At 41.3% G+C, this 15,235-nt stretch overlaps 1 protein-coding gene across 1 annotated transcript in view; it reads left to right on the top strand.

Annotated features, from left to right (window-relative positions):
- The first annotated feature begins 9,354 nt into the window (after positions 1-9,354).
- Positions 9,355-15,235, top strand: part of RASGRP3 (RAS guanyl releasing protein 3) — an 86,782-nt gene continuing 80,901 nt past the window's right edge. The window contains exon 1 of the mRNA XM_065527193.2: positions 9,355-9,468. The gene's annotated coding sequence lies outside the window, so the exon portion shown is untranslated. The remainder of the gene's footprint in view (positions 9,469-15,235) is intronic.

The raw sequence follows: 15,235 nt of genomic DNA, 5'->3' as shown, positions 1-15,235 counted from the left end.
GAAAAAGAGATTGCACAAGGTAGAATTTACTGAGCTGGAGGAATATGAGAGAATGTTGCATACAAAGTCTCCTGAAAGGAAAGGAAGGCAGAGATGGGATGAGACGTGGTGTGTGTTAGTGCTTCAAATTAACAGCAGGTTTTGCGTTCCCAACTTGAGGCAGCTTGTGTGGAATTTGGCGTAGGGCAAATGGACCCATAGCTTCAGTGGGGAGCTGCTGGCAGGGGAAGTTGTACTATCTGACAGTGCCTGTATGAGATTGGTAACTTCTGGGAATTTCTACCTAAGGCGGTGTCTCAGATAGACACAAAGACCCTTTTGGGACCTCCCTGAGAAACAGAATAAGACGTGCTCAGGCAAGACCACACTTCCCCCCTCTTCCTGTATCCTTGAAACCTTTCAGAGATTTGCTGTCAAATACCGGGTCCAGGACCAGAAAGTTAAAAAAGCAAGACTTGGGAAATAGTGACTGGTTTTTTTTAATGGATGGTGAGGCTTTTTTTTTCTTTCTCTCTTAGTGTAAATGATTTGTTTTTTTCTCTTTGTGTAGATGATTGAAGTACTTAAGTGTCTTTGTAAGTCCAGTATCTCTTTTCTTATTTTATAAAGATCTCATTAAAAAATGAACTAATAAATATTTATTACAGAAACAGTAGATAAATGCTGATGAGCATAAAGAAGGAGGAAATACATGTGACCCCCAACTCCCAGAAATAATCACTGTTAAAAATTTGATATATAATGTTTCAGATTTTTCACATATTCACATATTTTCTTAGAAAAATGGAATTGTACTGAATAAACTTTTGTAACTTGTATATCTCACTTAATCGATACCGACTATTTTTCCGTGTTACTAATATGCCTCAACATTTTTTTTTTTTTTTTTTTGAGATGGAGTCTCACTCTATCGCCCAGGCTGGAGTGCAGTGGCATGATCTCGGCTCACTGCACCCTCCGCCTCCCAGGTTCAAGCAATTCTCCTGCCTCAGCCTCCTGAGTAGTTGGGACTACAGGTGCACCAACATGCCGGGCTAGTTTTTGTATTTTTAGTAGAAACAGGGTTTCACCATGTTGGCCAGGATAGTCTTGATCTCCTGACCTTGTGATCCACCTGCCTCGGCCTCCCAAAGTGCTGAGATTACAGGTGCGAACCACTGTACCCAGCCACTTCAACATTATTTTATAATTGCATAGTACTACATCTTATGAATATGTTCTAATTTATTCAACTACTTCTGGCACTTAGATTGTTTCTAATATTTTCTTAGCATAAGTAATGCTGTGTGAAATATCCTCATACATATGCAATCTATATTCTTTTCTTGGGTTATATTTCTAGAACAGGAACTGCTGAGTTAAAGGGTATTCACATTTTAAAAAGCTTTTGATATACACTACAAAATTATCTTCCTCCTATGTTGTACGGGTTATATTCTTACTAGTAGAGTATGAAGGTGCCATTTTCCAAACCTCCTGCCAACATTGAGAATTTTCATTTTTTCATCTTTGTCAAGTTTATAGATAATAAATTGTATCTTATTGTTTAATTTATACTTCTTTTTTAGGGAAGCTGACTTTTTCATGTCTATATTGGTCATTATATTTCTTCCCTTGTGAACTATTTATTAATATCCAGTTGTTAATTGTAAATGCTATTTATATGTTAAGACTATTAACCCTTTACCGTATGTATTTCACTTTTTAATCTCATATTTGTAAGTTAATTTTGATTACAGTTGGGTTGTATTTTACTTTTATAAGTCTTACATTTTATGGTTTAAATATTGAACTTTTGTCTTTATAGTTCCTTCTGTTGTGATTGTGATTAAAACATTTTCAGGACAAAAGTATTTAATCATGATTAAAACAATTTTAAGATTATAAAACCAATCACGTGATTCTCTTCAAGTTTGTATGTGATTTTTTTTTTTTTGACATGGAGTCTCATTCTGTCACCTAGGCTGAGTGCAGTGGCACGATCTCGACTCACTGCAACCTCCACCTCCCGGGCTCAAGCAATTCTCCTGTCTCAGCCTCCCGAGTAGCTGAGACTACAAGTATGGACCACCACGCCCAGCTAGTTTTTTATATTTTTGCTAGAGAAGGGGTTTTACCATGTTGGCCAGGCTGGTCTCAAACTCCTGACCTCAGATGATCTGCCCACCTTGGCCTCCCAAAGTACTGGGATTACAGGCAGGAGCCACTGTGCTGGCTGTACATCATTTTTACGTTTAACTCTTTAGTCTACCATGCTTACTTTGTGTATGGCATGAAGTAATGATTGCATCTTTATTTTTCCTAATAGTTAATGATTTAATCTGTTATTGAATAGTTCATTCTTTTCCCACTGAGTTTAAAAACCGTATTTAACAAATACAATAAACATTTTACTGTAGTACTTCTATGTGTATTTCTGGGCTTTTGGCTCTGTTCCACTGCTCTACTTCTTTTGGCACCAGTACCAAACTTTAAATTCTCGCTATTTTTAGCCTATTTAGTACCTAATATCTCCCTCAGGGTTCTTTTCTAGAATTTTCTTTACCATTCTCAGTTTTTTATTCTTTAAAATAAACTTTAGGATTTTTGACCTGTCTGGAAAATTTCTTTGGGATTTTAAGCAAAATTTGATTATATTTATACATTAATTTGAGGGAGAATTAATATATTTACAATGTTAAGTTTTCCAATAGAGAAAAATTTTCCAATACAGAAAAATGTATCAAACTGTTTTTAATTTTCTCAGTAAAGTTAAATTTTTATATAGGTTATTCACTTTTTTTATTCCTAGAAATGTTATTTTTGTTGTTGCTATTATCAATAATACCATAACTAAGAAATTTTTTTTTTTTTTTTGAGACAGAGTCTCGCTGTGTCGCCCAGGCTGGAGTGCAGTGGCACGATCTCAACTCACTGCAAGCTCTGCCTCCCGGGCTCACGCCATTCTCCTGCCTCAACCTCCTGAGTAGCTGGGACTACAGGCGCCTGCCACCACACCCAGCTAATTTTTTTGTATTTTTAGTAGAGACGGGGTTTCACCATGTTAGCTAGGATGGTCTTGATCTCCTGACCTTGTGATCCGCCCTCCTCAGCCTCCCAAAGTGCTGGGATTACAGGCGTGAGCCACTGCACCTGGCCAAAAATTATTTTCTATTATATTTTCTAAGTTTTTGTGGGTTATATAGAAAATTTCATATATTTCCATATAATTGTTCTGTGGCCAGAATAATTAATTTGTATACTTATTTTATATATATTTTTGTATATTTATTTGTAACTGTTCACCTCACTTTTTAATTATGTAGAAGCAAATTTTAGTTTGTTCTATTGAGAAAATGAATATTACTCAATCTGCAGGTTGAATATTTTTGCCTCCATTTTTCTCATAAAATTCTTCTTTCATTTCTTTTTCTTGCCTGGTTGCAGTGGCTCAAATGTCTAGAACAGTGCTAAATGGATGGTAGTGATAATGAGCATGCTTTTCTTGTTTTTGATTTTAACATTAATACTTCTAGTATTTTACCACTAAGTATGATGCCTGTGTTTGATCTGAGATTTGAATTAACGTGAGTGTCATGTTAAGAATCAGTCTTTTAATTTTGTTTTATTAATTAAAAAATTGATATTGAATTTTATCGAATGACTTTTCAAGATGATTGTGGCAATCCAAAAGTTTTTCTCTGTTGCCCAGTCTGCAGTGCAGTGGTGTGATCATAGCTCACTGTAACTTTGAACCCCTGGGCTCAAGTGATCCTCCTGCCTCAGCCTCCCAGGTTGGTAGGACTATAGGCATCTGCCATCACACTAGGCTATTTTTTTAAATTGTAGAAATGGGATCTCACTATGTTGCCCCTGCTGATCTCGAACTCCTGGCTTCAAGTGATCCTGCCACCTTGGCCTCCCAAAGCACTGGGGTTACAGGGGTGAGCCACTATTCCCAGCCTTACTTTTTACATCTTTAGGGTAACCTATCTTTACATACGAAGTTAGTCTGTGCTTTTCTTTATTATGCTTTATCAGTTTTTTTTTTTTTTAAGTCAGGGTGTTATGTTAGCTTTCTGTTACTTTTGTCCACTTGAACACTTCATATACCATGGGAATTAATTGTGTTTGAAGTTCAGAGAGAACTTGATTGTGTAAGTAATCTAAACTAAAAGCTTTTTTTGGAAATCATTTCTTATTAACTTTTACATTTTTCCATGGTTACTGATGTGTTGGTTTTTTTTTTACTTCTTCCTGGGTCAGTTTGCTTCTAATTATTATTTTGGCTGTGTCTCCCAATATTTGATATGTGGTATTCTCATCACTGAAACCTTCTAAGCATTCATTCTGTAATTGTGTTTTTAATTTATTCTCCAATCAATGATTTTTTTTTTAAGAACTCTGAAGTTTCCCCAAGAGCTTAGGGTCTTTTTGACTTATCCTTTTGTAATTAATGCATAGTTTTGTTACAGTGTGATCATAGAATGTGGTCTGACAATTTCTTTTGGAAAGAAATTACTTACAATTTTTTTTGGTAGCCTAATACAAAATCAAGTTTTACAAACTTTTCTTATATTTTTTTCTTAATGGGCTAGACAGAAGATCCTTCTCTTTAATTATTCATTTATTCATTGAGAATTGTTTCCACCATGTGTCTCATACATGCCAGGCATTGTATTAGGCATTGCAGGATATAAAATGAATTAGTCATAAGCTTTGTCTTAGGTTGATAACCTTTGGATGGAACACAGACACATGTAGACCTAATTATAATACAGAAAGAAATGCAACCGCAGCGAAATGTACAAAAGCAGCAGGCAGCTAGAGTGGGAGTCAAACCCTGTCCTAGGTTCTGAGGATACAAACTTGCCTGTGATGGCCCTGAGAGGCTTTCAGTCCTAGCGTGTAAAACATACATTGAGAGCAGAGACAGGCTTTTTGGAGGCAAGGTGATTAATTAGGAAATCACCGCAGACCTTCAGTAATAAATCAGAACATATGAGGGATGGTAAGAGTGCAAGATGAGAACAGAGGATTTTCACACTTAAGGGACAGATAGCAGAAGAGAAGTCCAGACCGGAGGATGAAGGAGGTAGTAGTAAAATTTTATAGACACTGTGCGAGAGTTTTTCAAGGGGTGCTTGGTCAGTTGGGACAAACAGAGCCAAAAGTTCAAGTAAGATGACTCACACCTGGAATCCCAGCACTTTGGGAGCCTGAGGCGGGCAGATCACAAGGTCAGGTGTTCGAGACCATCTTGGCCAACATGGTGAAACCCTGTCTCTACTAAAAACATGAAAATTAGCCGGGCCTGGTGGCACGTGCCTGTAGTCGCAGCTACTTGGGGGGTTGAGGCAGAAGAATTGCTTGAACCTGGGAGGCGGAGGTTGCAGTGAGCTGAGATCATGCCACTGCACTCCAGCCTGGGTGACACAGCAAGACTCCGTCTCAAAAAAATTAAAAGAAAAAAAAAATTTTAAAAGTTTCAGTTACCTTTGGTCTTTGGGGACTTGGAAAGAGCAGTTTCAGTGAAGTGGGGGAAAAAAGCCAAGCCACAAGCAGGTTGAGACTAAATGGGATGTGAGATGGTGGAGACAAGTATTTTTTCAGGAGCTTAGTTGTGGAGGGAATGCAGGAGTTAGGGCGGTAATTAAAGGAGCAAGGCTGGCTGGGTGCGGTGGCTCACGCCTGTAATCCCAGCACTTTGGGAGGTCAAGGCAGGTGAATCACGAGGTCAGGAGATCAAGACCATCCTGACTAACACGGTGAAACTTCGTCTCTACTAAAAATACAAAAAATGTAGCTGGGCATGGTGGTGGACACCTGTAGTCCCAGCTACTCGGGAGGCTGAGGCAGGAGAATGGCGTGAACCCAGGAAGTGGAGCTTGCAGTGAGCTCAGTTTGCACCAATGCACTCCAGCCTGGGCGACAGAGCAAGACTCCATCTCAAAAAACAAAAAAAGAGCAAAAATCAGAAAGACTGTTGGGATATAAAGACAATGTGAGAACGTGAGCATGTTTAGCTAATGAGGAGTGCGCGCTGAGAGCAAGGGAAGGCATGGCTGTTGTTGAGAGTCCTAAGCAGGTGGGAGACACATGGTGAGACACAAAGCCCAGGTGGGAGGTGGCCTCTTGACAGGAATAGGGCACCTCTTCTTGAGTCGAAGGCAATGCTTGGAACTGGTAGGGAGTGTGGGCAGAAAGATGGGCTCTCCCCCATTTCTTTGCAAGGCTGTGTCATTGTAGAACCTTTAGTCACAGTCCTGGACTCTGACTGAAAGGGTCCTGGGTCTTGGCCTCTGTGTTAACAGTTTGCTTCATAGGGAAGATTTAGGATTCATCCCTTCCTCTCCTGCTATAGAACTAGAAAAGAATCTCTACACCAGTGGTCCCTAATGTATTTGGCTCCAGGGACCAGTTTCATGGAAGACAATTTTTCCACGGACTGGGAGTGGGGGGATGGGGATGGGTTCAGGATGAAACTGTTCCCCCTCAGATCATCAGGCATTAGACTCTCATAAGGAGCATGCAGTGTAGATCCCTCGCATGCACAGTTCACAATAGGATTTATGCTCCTATGGGAATCTATTGCCACAGCTGATCTGACAGGAGGCGGAGCTCAGATGGTCATGCTCGCTTGCCTGCTGCTCACCTCCTGCTGTGCAACCTGGCCTCTAAGAGACCACAGACAGGTACCTATCCATGGCATGGGGGCTGGGGACTCCTGCTTTACACTTATGATATAGTTTGGATGTTGTGCCCACCCAAATCTCATGTTGAGATGTAATCTCCAGTGTTGGAGGTGAGTCCTGGTGGGAAGTGATTGGATCATAGGGACAGATTTCTCATTAATGGTTTGGTACAATCCTCTTAGTGCTGTTCTTATGATAGCGAGTGAGTTTCTTTTCTCTTCTTTTCTTTTCTTTCTTTCCTTTCTTTCCTTCCCTTCCTTCTTTCCTTCCTTCCTTCCTTTCCTTCCTTCCTTCCTTCCTTCCTTCCTTCCTTCCTTCCTTCCTTCCTTCCTTCCTTCCTTCCTTCCTTCCTTCCTTCCTTTCCTTCCTTCCTTCCTTCTCTCTCTCTCTGTCTATGTCTCTTTCTTTCTCTCTCTCTCTCTCTCTCTCTCTCTCTTTCTTTCTTTCTGTCTGTCTCACTCTGTTGCCCAGGCTGGAGTGCAGTGCAGTGGTGCACTCTTGATCTTGGCTCACTGCAACCTCTGCCTCCCAGGCTCAAGCATGCCACCATGCCCGGCTAATTTTTGTATTTTTAGTAGAGACAGGGTTTTGCCATGTTGGCCAGGCTGGTCTCGAACTCCTGACCTCAGGTGATTCACCCTTCTCAGCCTCCCAAAGTGCTGGGATTATAGGCATGAGCCACCACGCCCAACCGATAGTGAGTGAGTTCTGGTAAGCGCTGGTCATTTAAAAGTGCCCCCTCTCTGTCTTGCTCTTGCTCTGGCCATGTGGCTCATCTGCTCCCACTTTGCCTTCCACCATGATTGTCAGTTTCATGAGGCCTCCCCAGAAGCCGAGCAGATGCCAGTATCATGCTTCCTGCATAGCCTGCAGAACTGCGAGCCAATTAAACTCTTTTCTTTATAGATTACCCAGTCTCAGGTATTTATAGCAATGCAAGAATGGACTAATACTACTTACCTTTCCTGAGGCTGTTGTCTCTATTGGGCATTGAGGAGTTTCTAGAAGTCTCTCTTTCTTTAACTATGTGGCATGCAATGAATCATCAGAATAATTAACCCAGTCAATTGTAAACAAAGTGATTGATGGATGCCATCAGATCACAAAAGTTCCTATTACCGTAAATACAAGTGGATAAGTAAATCAAAATAATGTTTCAAATCCTCAGTAGGCCTCTTTTTCTGTTTCTAATTGAAGATTGTCACATCAACACATAAACAAAAATGCCTGTGAAGGAAATGTGTATTTTAGTGCACTGCATTTTTATATCTGAAGTTTATTTCTATTCCTAACTTTAAATGCTGAGAAAGGGATTTGTTTTGGTGCTTACAAAATTTTCCCATTTGCTCTTTGGGCTCTCACAAGTTGACAACAAATTACTGAGACCGAGGGTTTTTGTCTTTTTCTGTTATTCTAGAAAACGCTGTATCCTCTGTATGGAGGGAAATTTCTGGTTTGATTAACACTGTAAATTATTATGAGACAAAGCCTAAATATAAAAGATTACTCACACAGGCTCTTACGTTGAGTAAGATATTATGTATTAAAAATCAGGGTTAATAGTTTAACAGGCTCGTTATGGTTCAGAAATCCCCTGGGGGACTTCAACCGTCTTTTCTGTATGTTCACTTTGCCAAATAGGCTGCCTGTATGTCATACCTGAAGGGCGGGCTCAGACACTGATTGGGGGAAGTGTCACCCTTACTATAGCAAGAAGTCAGACATCCAAGGTCAGACACTATACAAAGTCAGATACTTCAAGGGCTTTCCTTGGAAGGGAGGATGAAAAGGGAAGGGTAGGAACATCAGCTCAGGTGAGACATATGAATTCAACGAAACATCAGGGATGGTTTGTCATGTTTGCGAGCAGCACAGAAAACGGCAGTTTGCTCCAAGTTCCCAGCACACCAAAGGGGGCAGCAGCGCGTCTGTAAAGTGCGTTGTCGACTTGGTGATAATTTCTGTTTGCATTCACACTCACTGATAATCTCAACTGTTCGAGGCAATTCAGCAGATAACAATGTGGAAGTTTGGTCTAAAGCCACCTGAAATAACTTCCACGAGCTGTTCCAGCTCTTCTGATAAAGCTGCCTTTGATAGTTTTCATTAACCCCTCCCATATTTGCTCCTCAGAGTCCCTTGGCTTAGCAGCCCCAGCCTTTGAAGTCCAACCTAAGCATTCTTAGATGATGAGTGAGGGTCTGCCTTCCCCAGCACCAGCCACTTAGTCAGGCTTGTGGCTGGTCTAACAAACTGGAGCCTGGAATTCTGAGAAAACGAAACCAAACAGTTGTACTCCGGGGTTAACACAGAGTAACTTCCACCTGCTGTGTGAGTTGGTGATCCTTTCTCTTGCTGTTGGAGAGCCCCAGTGAAAACTTCAGTGAAATGAGAGGGCATGGAGCCTGCCAGTCGCCCGCCCTGCACACACACACACACGCAAACACATTTAACTTTCCACTTGCAGTGACCTGCCCTCCAGTGTGACTTATCAGCTATTTGGCTTTTGTCACTAAAGGAAAACAAATTGCGGAATGTCCTGCTCTGCATGCTTATGAGATGGCCGAGCCAACTTAGGGGTTATGAGGTGGTTTGCAAGTGAGGAGAAGAATGATCTTCAGTTTCTGACCTCCTGGCACGGTGGCGGGCGGTATTTATCAGGAGGTACATGTGACTGGTTAAGACTCAGAGCCCCAGCCTGAAGGAAACAGCTGCTCTCGGCGTGCTCCGGCACTTGGCAGCTGGACAGGCAGAGTGCTGATGTGAAAAATACCACCACGACAAAACCACCCCAGTAAGTAACTAGAGAACTTTCCTCTCTCTCTCTCTCTTTCATTCTCTCTCCGTGTGTGTGTGTACGTGTGTGTGTTGCAAGCCACCAAAAACTTATTATTTTGATTGTGGTTTCCCTCTGGCACGATAGGAGGAGATATTTTATTTGTACCTGTTAACAGCCATTGGTGTTTTCACAGCCCTTTTTCAGAACCTGTTATTTTCGGCAATGGTATCTTGTAACTTTGAGGATGAACGGGGCATGTGGCTTCACTCCTGTCTAGGAAACAGCGAGTTTGTTTCCCAGTGTTTGGAATTTTTCTGGTCCATGGTGTTTAGGTTCAAAGCCAAGATTCAGGTTATGAAGTAGAGACTTCATTGAAGTGAGTTGATGACTAGATTTGATTTTAATCTGTTTCTACCACTGAAACCTGAAAACATACTTGTTTAAAATAACTTGTGAATTTGTTGTATGGCTGATTTGGCTTTTCCTATGCAATTTTTGAGAATATCTCATTTAACTGTGTAGAACTGTCTGTAGTATAGAAGATTGACACAATAATATTTAGATTCACATTAGAAATCATACTTAGATTTCTTGCATGGTTTCCAACTAATTGAAAGCTGTATTTTATAGCTACTTTATTTCTCCCCCAACAAGCTAATTCACCTTCATTACTTTTAAATGTTCAGTTGCCCCGGTCTTCCTTATTTTAGTGTTTTCGTGATGCTCGGGCTGTTTCTTCCTTGTTTATGACCTGGTTGGGAAAGTGCTGCCTGCAGCTGATGATTAACTCTGGGAGGCCTGGCATCCAAATTACAGAGAGGACCGGCTCTTTCTCAGGTTCATTCAGCAGTAATGGCGCTTGCTCTTGGGAGAGCAGCAAAGCAGGCACCATGCTGCAACTGAGCTGTTGTTCAGCGACTTTTGTCCTTCCTTGGTAGTCACCAGACAGAATGCTTCAGAGGAAAGGCAAAAGGGGAAAAGAGAGAGGGCAGAGCTCTAAACTGATGACGTAAACCTCTCAAAGTGACAGGTCTTTGAATCAGAGGCTGCAGGGAGATAACCAAACAGGTTCCTGTTTCTGGAGATAGCATGGACCTTGAGGAGGGCAGGTAGAGAGGGGCTGTTTTTATTTGAAGTCTCACCAAATAGTTGTTTTGCTTGTGATAAGCCTAGGACAACCTGGAGTGCGCTTGTTTCCTCGTGTGACAAATGGATTCTCAAACAGGCTCAAGTTACACGATTTTCTTTCACCCTCTGCCCCCTGCCATGAGGGGACACTATTCTCTCCCCACCTTTACCGCCCCTTGTTGTTTGTGGAGAATGGATTAAAATTGACCCAGGGCACGCCACTTCTGTGGTCGAGTTTCCCTTAACACAGTGGGTCTTGAGTACCACACCAACCAATGTTCTCTGATGGAAGCACTTTCAGATGCCTTGTCTAAACAAATGGTTAGCCTGACATTGAGAAGTTCTCCACCTTCTTTTCCTTAAAATGTAGAAGAATCCACAAAACCTAGAGTGGCCAATGAGGAAAAATAGTCCCAACTTCTTCTCTGTTCCTCGGTATGGCATTTGTGTGAGGTCCTTGGGTCAGCCGGTGGCCATGTGGTCTGTGACTTCCCTGTCTGACTGCTGGGGGAGGGGGGTCCTCCTGAGTCATTCTTTAGGGAGTTTGTTCCTGGTATAGTTTCATTTCTTCCATAGGTTGATAGTGGAAGAGAACCCTCTGGTGAAACTGTGTCTCTGAAATCATCGAGCCTCCCATAATAAAATGGAAGGTCTAAATGGGAGCAGTTGAATTATCCAACTGCTATATTTTTGAGTGCCAACAGACTCTTTTGAAAAACCCATGATACCCTGACTTTTCAAAATATTAATAGCAAAATAGTAAAAAATAATGATTTTACTTGCAGATAGCACATCCATTGACTCAAAGATGTTTTGACCTGGATAGGAATGACAGAATGTGCAATTTAACTCTTTCATTTCAAAGATGAGGAAACTGTAGCAAATTTATTGAAGCCACAGTGCAGAGCCAGAAGAGACAGCTCGAGGCTTCTACGACTATTACCATAATAATTTCAATGCTAATAACAATCCCTTACATTTATTGTGCACCTACTATGCCAAATGATGTGCTAAACAAGTGTATTTATTTTCATAGTCTCCTCACAATAACTCTATATGCTATATATTATTATTCCAGTTTTATAGATAGGAAACCGAGGTTCAGAAACCCCTTAGTTACTTGACCATACGTAACACAGACAGGAGGGACACCTGGATCTGACTGTAGAACCTGTAGACATTAAAAAATAAAAGTGGAATCCCACACATTTAAATTTAAAAACTCACAACATGCAAATGAGAGTATTTCCAGCACAATATGATTACACACACAATGTGTGTTATGGCCTCTTCGAGCTCTCCATGACAGGAAGGGCTAGGTTTCCCCCTGGGACAGTCCAAGCCCAAGCTCTATAGGATCACTGGCTGGTGGCATGTTTTTCTCTTTGAAAATAGTTCAGTGACGGTCCTGATGTTGGTAAGAACAGCAACTGGGAACTTTGTTATTAACCTCCAGCACACGGCTCCCATGCCCCTTCTGGCCTTTCCCTCCATTTTTCCTGTCACTCCTTTCCTTTGGAAGACAGCCACTCCGCCCATGCCCCACCCCAAATGGCTGGCTTAGTGTTGATAAAGCTATTATCAGACCCGTTCCCTGTGCTCAGCCTGGAAGGTTGGTTGTCTGAGTAGGTTGCTGATGAATAGAAACCATGCACTCTGCCACTCTGCTCCATGTTTTTGAGCTGTGGGTGTAGGGGGTGGGTCACAGGGCAGGGGACTAGCTGGCAGGAGGGAGGGAGGAGAGGTGTGCTCTTCTCCGCTGCCTGCACCTGCCATTTACCCTGAGTCACACTTCTCTGCACACCAGTTGCATATCTAAAATTCTGGCGGTCTCATGGGTGGGCCATGAACCTGTGGATTTTCTGGGTCATCAGACATGCAGAGCCCTTAAGAAACCTGCCTCCTCCTGAATCCTTTTAAAAATGTCGCTTGCTGCCCGCATTCCTCCACTTTAGGTTAAGTGTCAAAATTAGGGTTGGAGATAATGGGAAAGAGTACCAGGTAGTACATAATCAGCAGGGGACCTTCGAATAATCAGGAGGAAAATCAAGCACAAGTATGCCATGTGTGGATATCTCTGAGAAAGTTATCAATGTTTCTGCAAGGTCATTCTGACAAGATTGCACATTTTGAAGATCAAGCTATTTATAGCATGAAAGAGGAATTTTTAATCTTTAATCCGACCTGCCTGCTGCCTCTAAAACTAAGCCCAACTCAGTAGTAGTCAGTGATGTGGTTTGCTAGGCCACAACCCCTGGGAATTGCCTCCAGTCCTTGCTAGGAATTGCTCACTTCCATAGAAATTGGCATTGTACAGGGGTGTCATATGGATACATGTGAAGTGGACTCAGAATCACGACAGAGTCCACAGGTCATACTCTGGAGCTCGTTTGAAAGAAAATAAAATGCTTGATGCGTTTTGGGGGGCCTGTTACAATACGGAAACAAATTCTGGGATACAATGCCTATTTTATTTCTTCATTTTTGCCTGCTTATGTGTTTCTAAGACATCTGCTTCCAAAAAATTAACTTTCTTGAATCTCCCTTTCCTTTGATATTGATTTCTCACTGTCTCTGGAGTTAACAGATCCAGTGTCATATTCCCACTGCTCTATGGGATTTGAAGTCTTTGGATTTTTTTGCTGTTTCAAGTGATTATTATAGCTTCAGAATCTGTAGTGTGTAGAGTCACTGTGCTTTGATCTTTGAACACATCTTTGGTATTGAGAAGATGAACCTCTGCATTTATATATACTGGCATAAGGCACTTTCTTGCACCTTGACATAATCCCATGAAAAAGGGAGGGTATCATCACCATTGTTTTCCAAGAGGAAACAGAGGATGAGAGAAAATGAGTGACTTGTCTATGGTCATGGGAAAAGTAACTGTCCGAGCTCAACTGTATCTCCTGTCTACTGACTCCAAGTGCCAAGCTTTTTCTGTTAGTTATGCCATCTTTCAGAAAAAGACCAATTTCAACTATTTCATGACCATGCACTTACATAATCTGTGGAGTTATCTTTGGTGGTAAAAAGTTGTGTAATTTGTATTCTCTTCTGATAGGCAAAGAGTGAATGGATGACCAATTTGCGACATGCCACTCATGATATTTCCAAAGCCTATGGACATTTGACTTTGGAAACAGGGTCAGCTTAGTCGGCAGACACAGTATTTGCTTAGGGTAATTTTTTTTGTTTTTTTTCAGACGGAGTCCCACCTCTGTCGCCCAGGCTAGAGGGCAGTGGGACGATCTTGGCTCACTGCAACCTCCGCCTCCCAAGTTCAAGCGATTCTCTTGCCTCAGCCTCCTGAGTAGCTGGGACTACAGGTGTGCGCCACCACACCCAGTTAATTTTTGTATTTTTAATAGAGACAGGGTTTCACCATGTTGGCCAGGCTGGTCTCAAACTCCTGACCTCAGGTGATCCTACCCACCTTGGCTTCCCAAAGTGCTGGGATTATAGGCGTGAGCCACTGTGCCTGGCTAGCTTAGGGTACTATTTTTAAAGGAACTTAGTGATCATTTTTCTGTCTTGAAGACTCATGTGGTCAAGTTGGAGTTATACCAACTATGGCATGATGTAACATTCAGCTTTGAGAGACAATTTGGTTGTTTCCTGTGATATGAAAACTGCAGTCTGCTCTTCAGTGTGCACTCTCCTTGCCCAACAAAACCATCAGCATTCTTGAAAGTTCTGCCTGGGTACAGCACCTTTATTCCTGTGGAGGTATAATATACTCTAAACACCATGAATAGTGTCCATTGTGATCATTTCCCTCTGCATGATTATCTGCCCACAACTGAGAGAGTCTTAAGTTGCTTGAATAATGGAGATGTTTCACTATCTGTCAGTTTCCCAATATGGCCATTCAGTTCATTGTATGACAGCATCATCCGAATGTTGGCAAGGTCATGAAAATGGCAGTTCATGTTGCCTGATGATTTTACAGTGCATGTTGTAATGGCCAGGGCTTAGAGGTAGGGGAAAAACATGTGGACAGCTTTGTGACAAGAGTCTCTATTATAGAGTTTCTTTCTAAAGTAACTTTTTCTGAGTATGAATGTGAAAGGTAGCCTTCTTCGAATTAAAAAATATCCTGAAAAACATTTAATGTCTGAGCTGACTCAAAGAGCATTTTTCTTTAGTGATTACTGTGATAATCAGAATTTTCTTCACCTTTCAAGAGGACAAAAGGGAACAACTATGATTTTAAAAAAAAGAATATGAAATAGTAAGTTGGAAGTATACCTTCCTGGATTGTAGTCTGTAGAATATGGGGTAATAGAAACCTTGATGCCCCTATTGTAAATGGAGAATTCAACTCAATGTATAAATGATTTCTGTGGTTGTAGATATCCCATCTTTTAAGTTTCTATTTGAATAGATTGGTAATTTTATTTTCTGAAGTCTTCTCTATTTGTCAAATGCTGCCTTATCTTTGTTGGTTTAGGTGGTTTGATCTCCACCCCACAGTAGGTTCTAAGCCCCTTGGAAAGATCATTATGACATTGATTTGCTAAAGTATTGTAAGTGTTCTCAGAGTTTCAACTCTTAATATGTTCCAAGTGCAACTTTGATGGAAAACTAATAATGTAGGGAAAATAATATGGAAAAAAATTAAATTCATATCTAATCCCAGAAGCATGTTTTA

This window comes from Macaca fascicularis, chromosome 13 (genome assembly GCF_037993035.2).
Source record: "Macaca fascicularis isolate 582-1 chromosome 13, T2T-MFA8v1.1".
In the NCBI taxonomy this organism is placed as follows: domain Eukaryota; kingdom Metazoa; phylum Chordata; class Mammalia; order Primates; family Cercopithecidae; genus Macaca; species Macaca fascicularis.
This window is presented reverse-complemented; position numbering and strand designations above follow the sequence as displayed.